Source organism: Ambystoma mexicanum, chromosome 4q (assembly GCF_040938575.1).
Source record: "Ambystoma mexicanum isolate Mex_15411 chromosome 4q, UKY_AmexF1_1, whole genome shotgun sequence".
In the NCBI taxonomy this organism is placed as follows: Eukaryota; Metazoa; Chordata; class Amphibia; order Caudata; family Ambystomatidae; genus Ambystoma; species Ambystoma mexicanum.
In genome coordinates this window covers 347,829,583-347,843,629 of record NC_090928.1, presented here as the reverse complement: position 1 = coordinate 347,843,629, position 14,047 = coordinate 347,829,583, and positions in this window count along the sequence as shown.

Sequence of the window (14,047 nt, the reverse complement as noted above, 5' to 3'; positions counted from 1 at the left end):
GATGGTAGACTTCAGCAGAATGGGAAACATGGGACTGACATCGGACTGACATATCAGCGCCTCCCAGAAATGGATGGGCGGGCATCTCTGTACAGATTCCCAAATGTTAGCGCTAGCCTCTCTTATCAGGAAGACTCCAGTGAGGGGAGAATCAGGGAATTGGATCCTCAAAAATACCGCCTACCAAAGGATCAGTCTGTAAAATTTGGTGGGGAACTCCATGAAACTAGGCCCACAAAGAGTATCTTAAAAACCTCTTCCCAGCTAGGGCACTGGGGGTGTACTCAGCCAAACCGTGGAACAAGGGAGAGTCAGAAGACTCTTCTGAGTGCCACAGGTCTCAAGAAACGAGGCCACCACATTCTGCAAGCCATTCCCAAGCTTACAGAATCAGGGAGAGCCTAGAGGATCAGATAGCCTACTCCTGTAGCAGTGCTTCTGAATCAGAGGATGAGTGGGCATGGGTGACTAAAACTAAAAATGCCAACAAAATTAAGAGGGCCCTACTGAAAGATCCCCTGAAGCAGATCAAGGCCATTAGGAGCGTCATAACTCCCTATCATAAAAATGCCAAGTATTCAGTTGGAATGCACCTCGAGTTATACGAGCAAATGATGGATACTTTCCATTTGAAAGATAGCCAGAGTTGCATTCAATATGTCAAATGGACATTTTCTCCTGAATACTCCAGCTTCTTTGCAGGGCTGGAGGATCAGAACCACTCAAGATGGTCCACTTAAAGGGCGGCAAACTTTAAAAAAAATCTGCAATCTCTGCAGTCAACGCTAGCACTCCTACCACTGAGTCTTTTTACCCTGTCTACCTAAGGGGAAGGTTATTAACGCCTAGCCAGGCCGCGGAGTGGCTGCGTAGCTGTCGCAGTGCCACAGCAGTCTCTGCAGTTAACGCTACCACTTCTACGTCAGAGACCCCACATTGAGTCTTTTTACCCTGTCTACCTAAGGGGAAGGTTCTTAACCCCTAGCCAGGCTGCAGAGCGCCGCGGAAGCCATCGCAGAACTACAGCAGTCTCTGCAGTCAACGCTACCACTACTACCTCAGAGACCCTACACTGAGTCTTTTTACCCTGTCTACCTAAGGGGAAGGTTCTTAATCCCTTGTCAGCCTGCGGAGCGGGCGCAGAGCCATCCCAGAGCCACAGCAGTCTCTGCAGTCTATGGCAGCAACGGCGAGACATCGACCCCTGGAGGGTGAGGGCGAGGGAAGAAGCACTAGAAGCAAAGGAACCTGCCTTCCTGGTTTCGCGGGTGAAAGCATGGAGGAGATTAGGCACCCAGCAAAGCCTGTGCCTACGAACTCTCAAGTGACCATGCAAAACCACACTATCAGAGACTTGCACATAGATTTGCATGAACAATATAACCCTTACAGTTGCAAATGGCCAACGTCGGCGAGCCTGAAGAGGAACAGCCGCCCCCACTGGGGTCCTGAGAATAACACCACCTGAACCCTCAGCTCTCAATTTCCTGCACAGGATGACAGGAATGGCAGGAGGTCCCACAGAAAACAAAGCACCATCAGAGACGCCACTACCACTGCCACCATCAGCCTTGAACATACAATCGGAAAAGCCTGAAGAGGAAAAGCAATCTCAGCGCGCGGCAGTTGCAACTGAGGCAACACCCAATATACTGCCAGAGACAACATCAGGAACCTCCCCAACTGATCTGACAGCCACGACACCCACGATCTCCAATGCCCAATGCCTAGAAACTTTGCCGCCAAGTTACCTTACCTCACAGGACGACGCAGGGTCTCTTGTGGTGCTGGACCACGACTCCTTCAGAGGTGTGCCCCGCACCCAATTCCTTGGGCATCTTTGCGGCCGTCCATCCTCATCCGGAGACTGGAGACCTTGCCACACCTCCTGGCTTGCTCCCCCTGCCATCCCAGCCCTCGACTTCGGGCTCGCTGTCCGCTACGAGGGGAGATCAGCCCTTGCCTCTGGGCGTCTCTCCTCCATGGCGCGGCCAGGAGGTGCAGCTGGGTGGAGAAGGGGGCGCAGCCTCCACATTGAGTGACGCCTCGACTACAACACTGAGCTAGGGTGGCCCGAACGTCCACAACACTCTAGAAGGGGGGACACCCCTAATAAGGATGAAAGAACTCCACGAGGACTACACCCAACGCTGAAAACAACAGGCACTAGTCAGAAAATGACAGCCCGAAAGGCAACACGGTCTAAAACACCGTACAAAAGAACAATTAAAACCCAGCAAAAATTGAGCATGACCAAACAACTTGCATCTATGTCCACGCTGAAAGAGTACTTTGGCCGGAAAGGGCGACAAGTGGGAGCCACACACCAAGATATCACTGATGCAGAGCTACTGGGCATAATAGAAGATACTGCAATGCACCTAACAGGACTAAACATTCCTCCTATACTTCCCCTAAGTAAAGAAGTTCCTGCACTCCAAAAAAATCTTTATGCAGTGCCAAACTCAACCTGTACAAAAGCTCCATCGGAGATACCACAGCAATCGTTGGAAATAGAGAGCATAACAAAACGCTCATTCCCCCACCACCAGAGCTCAACCCTCACCTAGAGAGTTTCCAAACCCCCCCTGTGGCTCCACAGAGAGTTGGAGACGGCAATGGCCCAGTCCTAACCGCAAGGTCACCAGAGCTCAGGCATTCTCCAAGGGTCTCTAGAAACCTACAGGAACCCTATGGGGAAGTTGGGGCCCAGAGAGAGAACCAAACACCAATCAATATGCCCCAGAAGAGGTAGATATTCTTGGTGCAGAAGACTCCCTGAAACAAATGAAAAGAAAAAAAGTGCCGACAAAGAAACTTCTACAAGTAACAGAGACGAAAGTGCAGAGATTCCAATAACAAACAGACGGATGAGCGAGATCTCCAGCAAACCGGAACAGGACTCTCCCCAAAAGAAAATAGATCCAATGACAATTCTCTCCACAATCGCCTTGGCACCATTCGGAAAATTGTACGAAACCCTCAACGATTCATTGAAAGACCAAAACATGCTGATAGCCCTTATGCACACCAAGCTCATCTATTTAGAGGGATTTGTGATGGCCAAGTCAAGAAACCTTCAGTAGGAGACGCAAACCATTAGAGACGAAGGGCAAAACATGGCGACAGCAAGAACGGAACCTAACATCAGAGACCATGAGTCCAAGGTAACTTGCTCTCAGCATACCCAAACGGAGGCAACCCTGGCTGCAACAATACATTCTATTCCCAAAGAAGTCACCACTGCCACATCGTGCGCCCTAGGACGCACCAGCAGGCCCCAAACTGCAGACCCACATTCAGTAATCGTCTCCTTAACCACGACTCCACGGAATGATCAGCCAGGTGGAAATCAGCCAAATCCATGTCATAAAAAAAGAATAGGAGAAGCCACACGAAAAGAGAACGCAACTCTGAAAGAGAAAGCTTCTTCAGCAATTTTCACCTTCACGGCTGATCACATTTTCCCCACATTTGACATCTTCTCACATAAGGGCTCAACTCTCAAGGACTCCAAGAAGACATCTTCAAGCCTAAACACTGCACCCAGTGGCCAAAGGGAGACTCCACCTGCCAGGAGAAGACCGACCAAAGTGAAACCTAATGTAATTCAAAAGAACGCTGTACCCAGTCACACGCGGAAGAACTCTCCCTTTCTTCAGGTATTTGAGGATCAAGGAAAAGAGGAGCTACTAACAGAGGAAAGCTCTCAGGACTCAATAGACTTAATGAACTTGACTCTATAGACAGTCGAAGACTCCGAATCAGAGATCCCTGAAGCTCTGCAAAAAAAAGGACAAAACTAGAATCTGCGGACCCTCGCTTGGTGCCACACAGAAAGAAGAGGGATCTTTTCACAAACATCCAGCACTTGCCTCATCAACCCCAGACTCAGACCAAGGAAACCAAGAATAAAAGCACCCGAGGAGGCACTGAGGTAACTAGCTCCAAAGGACTAAAGCAGAGACACTCCTCGTCTGTACGAGACCAGTCCTCCACTAAGCTTCACACCAAGGAAATATATATTTGATTGACGCGGCACAAAGTATCAGACTAAAAAAAGACGAAGAGAGCCGGCATCACTTAAGCGTACAGAAGGATTCCAGATGCACACCTGCCAAATCAAAAATGCATTACAGGTAACAAGCCCATGACTCCATTGGGTGCCTTGGTCCTCGCTCCCAGAAAGAAAACTCCCGGCTCACTGACCAAAACAAAAGCTGTAAACCTATAGCTACCCGAATATTCAAACTGCAAAGACACCGGGAAGAGCGGGACAATTGGACCTTGAATAACAGGGCACTCACAAACATCTTCGAGCAAGTTAAATCAGTGCAATCTTCCTTTCCAAATATCATTGGCATACTGGAACCAACCCAAATGGAAGAAAGGACAGCTCCTACCTTCAAATGAGTTTGATCAAAGCTCAAAAACGTTTTTGGAGCACGAAAGACGAACTAAGCAACCTTGGACTAGATCTCAACCTGGCAATAAAAGAGTTGGCAACTGAACCTGAAAAGGCACGGCGGGAGAATCTTCCCCGAAGTCCCAGGCTACCACCGCAAGGAAGAAACACGAGAGGTCCTTCGGCCTTGTTGAAGCCAAGACTGAGAAGATCTCCCATAAGGCAACCACACGGGCCCCTTGAGAGAACCAAGTCACTTCGGGATGAAAAAGGAAAATATGCAGCAAAAGGAAATGAAACCCATACCTCGCAGTCACCGACTTGAGACCAGAAAGAAGAAAAGCAACATCACTCCTCGCACAGACAATGCCAGATAGTACGAAGTGAGGAGAAACAGGATCGCAGAAGACACTGCAACACTACGGAAAGCATCTGGGCCCGCAATGGGGAAAAAAGGTGGAATATCAGGGAGAACAGGAATGAAACCTCAAAAAAAAAAAAATAAGCTGGTTCAGGATCCAAGTGGACAAGCTAAGAACCAAATAAACACCACTCAAGGAAAAACAAACTTCGGCGCACATGAAAATTTGCCGGGGCTCCGACATCAAACCAACATGTTATTGGCCTCCTGGAATTCAAGGGGATTCTCCCACTTCACTGCAAAATCTGATGTCCACCTATCTAACTTTGACATTCTATGGTTACAAGAGACGTGGCTCATCCGAAAACCCTTTCTGGATGGATTCGAGCTGGCCCACTCCCCCGCCCTTAAGGGCCCTAAAGGAAGACCACGCTCGGGACTAATAGCAGCGATAAAATCAGGCAGCACACTGACTCTGACAAAAGTCACCAAAGGTACAGAATTCATCTTGTCATTCATCATCGGCTGGTCCACCCCCTCTTTGAATTCCAAGAGAAAATCCTAAGAGAAGATTTTACTCCTTAACATCTACTGGAACCCTCTGTGAATACCCAATGAGAGATTTTTGACAGAAATGGAATCGACAATCGACTCGGCCTTAATTGATGAAGAGGTTAGACACATAATGATCGTGGGAGACCTGAACGTCGATCTACTTACTCATCGGACAAATCCAGGAGGCTAGGCCGCATTGTGGTCTAAACTAATGAAATCAAGAGACTTGCACAATTTGCATCTTATAACCACCACAAAGCTTAGTCAAACTCCAACTTGGGAGAGAAATGGAGAAGGCGCAGCCATAGATAAGATCTTTGTGTCCAGAAACCTGCTGAAATACTTCATCTCCTTCAAAGTGACAAGGACAGTCCATAGTGACCACAACCTACTGTCCCATGAGTGGCACACAAGTACTATGGAAAAACGGGTATGAACGCCACCTTAGGTGCCAACTCTTATGGCACCCGTCTTCGCCTCACTAATTCCACAATCAACGCTCTGACGCAAGACTACATAGCGCAGATATTTCAGAACAGCACAGGCGCCAGGAATATTGCAGACTACACAACAGCCCTGGTAGTCTTCAAAAGCACTGCAAAGAAATCCTCCAACCGCCAAACTTCGACAGTTCACGTCTTTAATAGACAATTGGTGGAGAGAAGGAAGCACATCAGAAAATTAAAAAGAGCAGCAAACAAATCAGGCTCCAAAATAAAAGGAGAGGAAGCAATGAAAGCAGTCAAACAATACCATTCCTGGCTGAGAGCAACTAAACACCAGAGAAATCAAGACGATGCAGAAACGATGCTACGTACAATCTACAGCAAGAAAACGAGGGACTTCTGGTCTTTAGTCAAAACCAAAGCAAAAGACGACGACCAGCTATTAACTAACAGAGTAGGAGAACCGAGGTGGGTAAACACTTCGAGCAATTGTATCGAGCCCCCAAGAAACTCTCCACACCTGTACAACCAGGAATAAAACCCGAATGACAGCTTCCAACGGACCAAGAAACCATCATTTCCAAAATTATAAAACTCAATGGCTTGCGAGCGGCGGGGCCGGATGGCATCACCAACTTTGACCTGAAACAAATGGCCGAAAGCTGGGCCAAGTTCATTGAGGAAGTATTTAAAAACTTTTTGCATCATTCATCCTGGAAAGTTTCCAAGGCTCGGCAGCCACCGCTAAAATGATCGACCCACTGCAAGCAGGTTTGTCAAACACCTAGGCTAAAGTAATAGAGGGCCCCCCCCAAAATCTACATGGCATTCATTGACCTTTCTAAGGCTTTTGACTGTGTGGACAGGTCACTTCTATGGAAAAAGCTGGATACTTTTCACTGTCCACCAGTAATCTTGAACCCCATCAAAGAATTGTATAGTAGAACATCGATGTGCGTACAACTGAACCAGCAAGGCCTACTGTCATCTTGGATAGGACCCGAGCGAGGAGTGAAGCAAGGATGCTTTACAATGCGTACATAGCAGATTACAAAGACCAGGAGATCAAGGTTCGCACCTTTCCACCAAGGCTGGGAGAAGAGAAAATATCAAGACTGCTATACGCAGACAATATTATCTTGATGGATCAAACGCTGATAGGTCTTCAAAGACAACTCACGAACCTCGACTCCTACCTGCAAGCCAACCACCTTCGGATGAACCAAGAAAAAAAAGAAAATTGATTTTGGAAAAAGGCTGGGGAAAAAGAAAGAATTTTGTCTGGAATGTAAGAGACGAGACTCTGGAGATCGTGAACAAATTCCGATACCTGAGAGTAACATTAAACAAAAACGTCAAAGAAACCATGATGTGCAAAACTCTTCTAAAAAAAGCATGTCTCCTGATAACACAGACCAGAATTCTATCTGACAAGTACGGACGCTTCTCCCTGGCTCCTGTTCTGACATTCTACAGGATGAAAGTGTTCACCACAATAACGTATGGTCCAGAAGCAATGCCCAACATTCCGGCAACCTTCTGGCAAAAAGTAGAATGCCTCTACTTGAGTAAAGTACTAAATCTATCACAGTCATCACCAGTGGTGTTGATTAGGAGAGAACTAACACTCCAATCACTAAGCTCCATCGTAATCCGGAACAAGCTTCTGCTCTACAGGAAGATGCTTCTATTACACCCACCATTTATAATGAAGGTATTAGAGCAAGAAACCAGAGCAGGAACGTGCAAGATGCTCCTACACTGGGTGGAGAAAAACAAACAACATCTAGACTGGGCAGGCTGTTCCCAAGAGGATCTTATATCCAATCTAGGAAAAGTAAAGAGGCGGCTGATGGAGAGAGATTGGATCCAAACCTTGGATGAAGCACAAACTGCAAAACTTATAAAGGAGGGACCCGTTAATCCAGCAAAAGTTAATGGAACCAGGTCCTATTTACTAAAATGCCCATCAAGGAAGCTCCACGAAAATTTCATGAGGGTTCGACTGAACATCGTATACACAAATGAAACATTGGCCAGACGAATACAAGCTAACACCAGCCTCTGTCGATTCTGCACTCAACTGGACACGACCGAAACACTTAAGCACTTGCTACTAAGATGCAGAGGGGTGGACACGAAATGTAACCGCCACCTGGGACGTCTATTCAGCAATGCTTACTGCTTCGACGAAGAGGAAAGATGGAACAATCTGATGAGTGGAGAAAACACTAGATGGACTATAGCCATGGTGGGTTTCTTTGAAAGCCTAGGCCTGGTGGAATGCCCTGAACCAAAAAAAACACAACCGGAGGGGAACAAACTCCTCCTTTAGTCGGCAGGGGCTGGTGCGATTAAGACTCATTGTGAAAACTCTTGACCGAGAGACTTAACTCCAAAAAGGAATCTTGTAAAAATGGTTTCCTTGTTTTAACAATTGAATCAAGTACAAAAAAAAATATAATAATCTGTACATAGGAACCCTCAAGAGGCCCGCAAGTCGGCTTACAACCTGCAATGTGGGGAAGACCAGGCCCCACAAGAATTTGTGCAAGAATTAATCATGCCTTTACGCAGACCACCAGGAGGGTGCGCACAGACAGTAGGGAGTTCGTTAATACCTTCTTTCATGCACTCCCTAAATACATAATGACCCAGCTGGTGAGGGACTTTCACGAGAAGAGATCACTAGACTGGGTCATTGAACAGGCGACTCGCATTTATGATGTGCACAAACCGCTAGAGAATAAAAATACAAATAACCCCAAACCAACCAAGAACCGGGCTGCTGCTAACGTGGCAGAGGAGAAAGTTGCCCCTATTTTAGATCTGGAGATGGGGGCCTAAAACTATTCCCATGCAAAATCTTTCTAACCAAAGACCCAGAAGGCCCTTGGGCCAATCCCATACAGATAGCCAGCGAGGTAATCCCACAAATGGGACCCCTAATTCCCCTGATTATACCAGCCCCCGTTACAAGGGCAACAGACCCATCCTGGGCTATGAGTGGAATCCCCCAGCCCAAGGGGGGATCCAACCAAGTCGTCGCCAACCCAGAAAACTTCCCTCCTAACTTTCCCCAGGAGGGCAGTAATCCCCCAAATGCTGGGTTGAGCTTCTTTCCCCGGTACCCGCCAAATATCAACCCCCAAAACAACCCTTCTTTCTTTCCCCACTTTCCTGAGCCCAGACAGCCCAATTCAGGAGAGGGGAGGCCAAGGGTGGAGTGTTACCAAAACTATCCCAGCCAAGGGTATTATGGGAGAAGGGACAGTTACCCTTCCTGTGATCCACATAGGATGGAACAGAGAACCCTGTATCAGCCAGAGTGGGTGTCCCAAATGGAGCGTCAGGTCCAGAACTTGTCACAGGATATGGATCGCATGTTAAGGGCTCAGCAGAAACCTCAGATGAAAAGGGCGACTCAGAACCCCGCACATCAAGGGTCTGGTACTCCAGAGCAATGATGGGGAGAGAACCCTGACAACCCACCGGTTCCAAGGGAGGAGGCACAGGGGGAAGGGTGGTGTAAAGTCTTAGAGGAAGCTTCCTTCCCCACTTATGAAAACCCCTGGAAACACAGGAACCGGAACCAAAATCTCCTGTCCCCGAAAGTCTGCAACTTAAGGAACAGAGGGTGGGTAGGAGAAATAAATTGCCTAAAAAGACCAATTTTGTGGAGGAGGTTAGAGTCTTCCGATTTGAAGGAGAAGGTCCCTCAGAGGACTCTGGGAAAAGGATCTTCTCCTTCAGGGATGGGGGAACTCCTCCCAAAGAAAAATGGGTCCCGAGAGATCCTAATCAAGTCTGGGTAAATGTGGGGGAATGAGTTAAAACCGCCCATCATTGAACCCCAGAATGACCAGCCAGAAAATCACCTTGCCCAAACCAATTCTGGTAAATGCCTCCAAAATAGGGGAGGCAACCCAGAATCAGAACCAGGGGAGCCCAAAATTACCCCAATATCCAAATGTCACCTTTTTCTTACAGATTTCCAAGCTCCCAAACAGAATCCTGCCCAAACTACCCCGCTGTCAGAATCAAGAGTAAAGAAATTAACCCACCAATTGGCCCAAAATGCACATTATCTCTGCCCCCTTCAGGAGAAGGAGGGAAGATTTTATGCCCCGGTCCAAATACAGGGGCAATGTACATTTTTGGCAATGGTGGACACTGGATCCCAAGCCACCCTTCTGTCAAAAAGGGCCTTTGATCAGCTGCATTCAGGAAGGGGGGAGAGATACCAGATCCCTATCACCCCTCTTCCTGGACAACTTCAGAACTTCGATGGGAAGTAAATTCCTGTCGAGGGGACTGCGGATTTAGACATTAAAATTGGGCGACACAGTTGAAACACCTGGTCATAGTTGTGACTCCAGAGGGCACACCAAGTTTACTGGGGAATTACATCCTGCTTAGTCTGCCCTAATAGACTAACCAACCAATAAAATTAAAACATAGCGTCAACCATTTTAGTCTAAATGGCACATGCCAAATGGTTGAACAAAAACCTGACCAAATTGAATTCCACTTTCAAAACAAACAAAAACCCTGATGTGACAGTAATTGCAATAGGACAACAAACTGGTGATGGGAATTCTTCTCTATTTTTGAAAATCAACCTTCCTAACAGTCTCAAGTGGCATTCCACACTGGAACGAAAAACTCTGAAATTCTATACCAATTCACAATCAGAAAATCCCACTGCTGTAGTCCAAAATGATGAGAAACCAACTCAAAGCTTGGCTGCCATTCAGAAAATTGGAGAACGGTTTTTCATCCCTATTCAGTTAAATGGGGGGAAGGACTCTGTTCTCGCCCGAGTGTGTGTGAACAATGGTAAGAGCTTCACCAGCAAAGCCATGTTCCGAAAACTCCTAAAAGATCCAGCCATTCCCACCTTTAGATTAATAGACAAATGGGAAATGGTCCTGGAAACTCCCCATTCCAAACATCTCCTGCCTAACAGGTGCATGCTCAAAATGTCCATAGGCAACAAGAGCATAGTCCATAATTGTTGGGTCATGCGAGATGTCACTGCTGCATTTTATCTAGGCAGCGACATCCTCAATCGCTTTGCCATTAGTTTGGACCTAATAAACTTAAAAGCCTGGTCCCCATTAGCGGGTAATCCCATGGACTTTGATAATCCAGAGAAAGCATGTCCGTCAGCTCAACTGCTGACATATGCAGTTATTGGAGAGAAAGTCACCATCCTAGAACAGACCCAACTACTCACACTTGAAGTAACAATTAAAAGAGTACAGAAACTGCAAAATCCTGATGCGTATATTCACCTCAATGCCCATTTCCAATAGCAAGTGTTGGGGTTAAACCCAACACCACTAGTCAATACAGAACACGACACCATTCCAATAGTGGTGGATAACTGCGACCTTAGGAGCATCACTCTGGGCGCAGGCACCATTATTGGAATGGCGGTTGATGATTGACATTTTTCCATAGATTTAGGTAATGACCTGATAGGACCAATCACCAATGACTGTTGCGACAATGATAGCGACAGTGACACAACATCTTCAGTGGCATGGGGGGAATTTCCTGGTGTACTCTTCCTGCCATTATGGTAAGGAAGAGGTGACCTGCGACTTCAGGAGGGATGAGGTGATCTTTCAAGTCCACCAGGACTGCCTTCCCCACCTGAAGCCATCAGTCCTAGTACATACTTTAACCCTTTAAGTGCCATGGGTATTTCCCCCCAGTGCCAAGGCCTTTTTTGGTGATTTCAGTATGTGGCCATTCAATGCCTTGTAACCTTTTTGTTACATGTGATATCGCGGCCAAATTTGGCTTCTTTTTTTCCCACATGTAGGCAGTCGTAACATTAGTCCTAGTTTGCTGTAGAGGGGTGAGAGAAAATAACCAAAAAGGGCGAAAATGTGTTTTTTAAAAATAATGTGAATAAAATGATGTACAAATAATCCTGTGGTTTGTTCCTTGTAAGAGCTAGGAACAAATGGTTTGCTGTGCTGAATTCCCCAATTCCCTGGCTTTCAAGAACATGTTGAGTGGAAACCAAAAAACATTATTTTGATGTGGTTATGAACCATTTTGTGAGAGGTAGGCGATTTTGGCAATTTTTGCCAATTGGACATGCATGGACGGCATGGAAAAAAAGGGTAGGAAAGCCGAATTGGAGGAAGGAAAGGCATATATTTCTGAAAAGTAGATAAGATTCCAAGTTTAGGAAGGGGTGATTTGCATAGGTCAGGCAACAACTAGGTAGAGGAAAATGCCATAGATTGGGGTAAAAGCGGAAAAATGACCGAAAAAAAGTTATGTGGTGGACATGGTTGGCTTGGTATGGCAATGGCTTCTATGAAATTCAGCAATTGTGAGAAAGCACTCCTGGCAATGGTGTGGGCATTGAAGAATTACCACCCGTTCATCCAGGGGGAACATATCATAGTGGAGACTCCACACCAGCCTCTGCAATATCTGCAAAGTGACATAATCCAGGCTGGAAATGTGAGTAATTCCCAAATTACTTCCTGGATTCTATCAATGCAAGGCTTTCCTGTGGAGGTCAGATATGGCCAAAACAAGAAGAGTCTGACTGACTTGTATGATTGTGCCAGAGAAAACTGTCTCGAGGACGAAAGTCTTAAAGTCAAGGACAACCTGGAGGCGTACCTTAATTCCCCACACAAAGTCTTTGAAGAAGACAAGTGTGAGGGAATACCCACTGTCTATGTGGATGGGTGGTCCTACCATGTTGACAACAACGGGGAGAAGGAACATGTGGCCGGCGTGGGCAATGCATGGCTGAATAATGCCCCAGAACCCTGCACTGGGTACAGAAACGGTCCCCGTAATAGTCAAGTGGCAGAGCTGATGGCTGTGAAACTAGCCATCCTCACTGCTGTCCAACACCTGCTCCACGAACTGGTCATAATCAATGATTCAGATTATGTACAGGACGGGTTTGTGGAGCGCCTGGTTAATTGGAAAACCAGAGACATGCTATGTGCTAACAATAAATCACTAAAACCTGGAAAACTAATACAGAATATTGATGATCTGGTCACCTCGAATGGGATGACCATCCACTGGAAAAAGATCAAGGGTCATTTTAAAGAAGAGCAGACAAAACTGGAAAGGACTTAGCTGATCAGCTGGTCAAAACCGGAGCCATCCAAGGGGATCTACTTGAGATCGAGTCCCTGTTGGGAGAAATCCAGGTCACTGCTATCACTAGGTCCCCGACAGACAAATACTCACAATGATCTCTCAACTGCGCAGTGGAGTAAGGAGACCCCAGATGCTGATTTGTTTATGGCTCAAAAGGGGGATTCAATAATTGGTAAGTTTTATCAACACATTAAGGTCCCTGAGAACTTTCCCCTGATGAATACCGATTGCATTGGGAAAAAGGACCTCAGAGTGTTGACGAAATGTCAAAAAATGTTCCGAATCCAAGAAGGTTTGTTGGTGAGGAGATCCATATCTGGCCATGACCAGTGGGTGATCCCTACCTCATTCCGAAGTCTGATGCTAAGTCACGCCCATGATGCGGCCACTGCTGGTCATCAGGAGTTTCATACGAGATTAGAAGTCTTACGAGAGGTTGCATACTGGCCACACATGGGGCAGGACCTTGACCAATACTTGAAGGGGTGTCTTGTGTGTGCACAATTTCAGCCAACATCACTCACACACCGTGCACCCCTCCAAAAGAGTGGTATGACACTGCCCTGGTCAGATTTGCAAGTCGATTTCATTGGGGCCGTGATTCGCTCCTCTAGGGGGAACAAGTACATGTTAACCGTAACATGCTTGTTTACTAAATGAATGGAATGTCTCCCGGCCCCAAATTGCAGGGCAGAAACAACAGCTGCCCTGATGATTAATCACATCTTCTCGCGTTTTGGACTACCCCAAAGGATTGAGTCAGACCGAGGTAGTCACTTCACTAGTGAAGTGATGACAAAGATGTGGGAGATACTTGGGGCAAAAAGGAAACTACATATTGCATACTGCTGTCCTCTAGTGGTGGGGTTGAGAGGTACAATAAAGCTATTGTGAGCATGTTAAAAAAGTGTGTGGCAGATTCTGGGCCAAGTTGGGATATTCGATTACCCCTTTTCCTGATGGCTATCAGATCTACCCCTTCCTCTGCAACAAAAATGTCTCCATTTGAGCTGATGACTGGACAAAGGATGGTGCTACCCCAGAATCTGCTCTACAGAACCCAAGAGCAGACCTTCATAAATCTTTCCACAACTCATGAGTATGTTGAGAATCTGAGAAAACACCTAC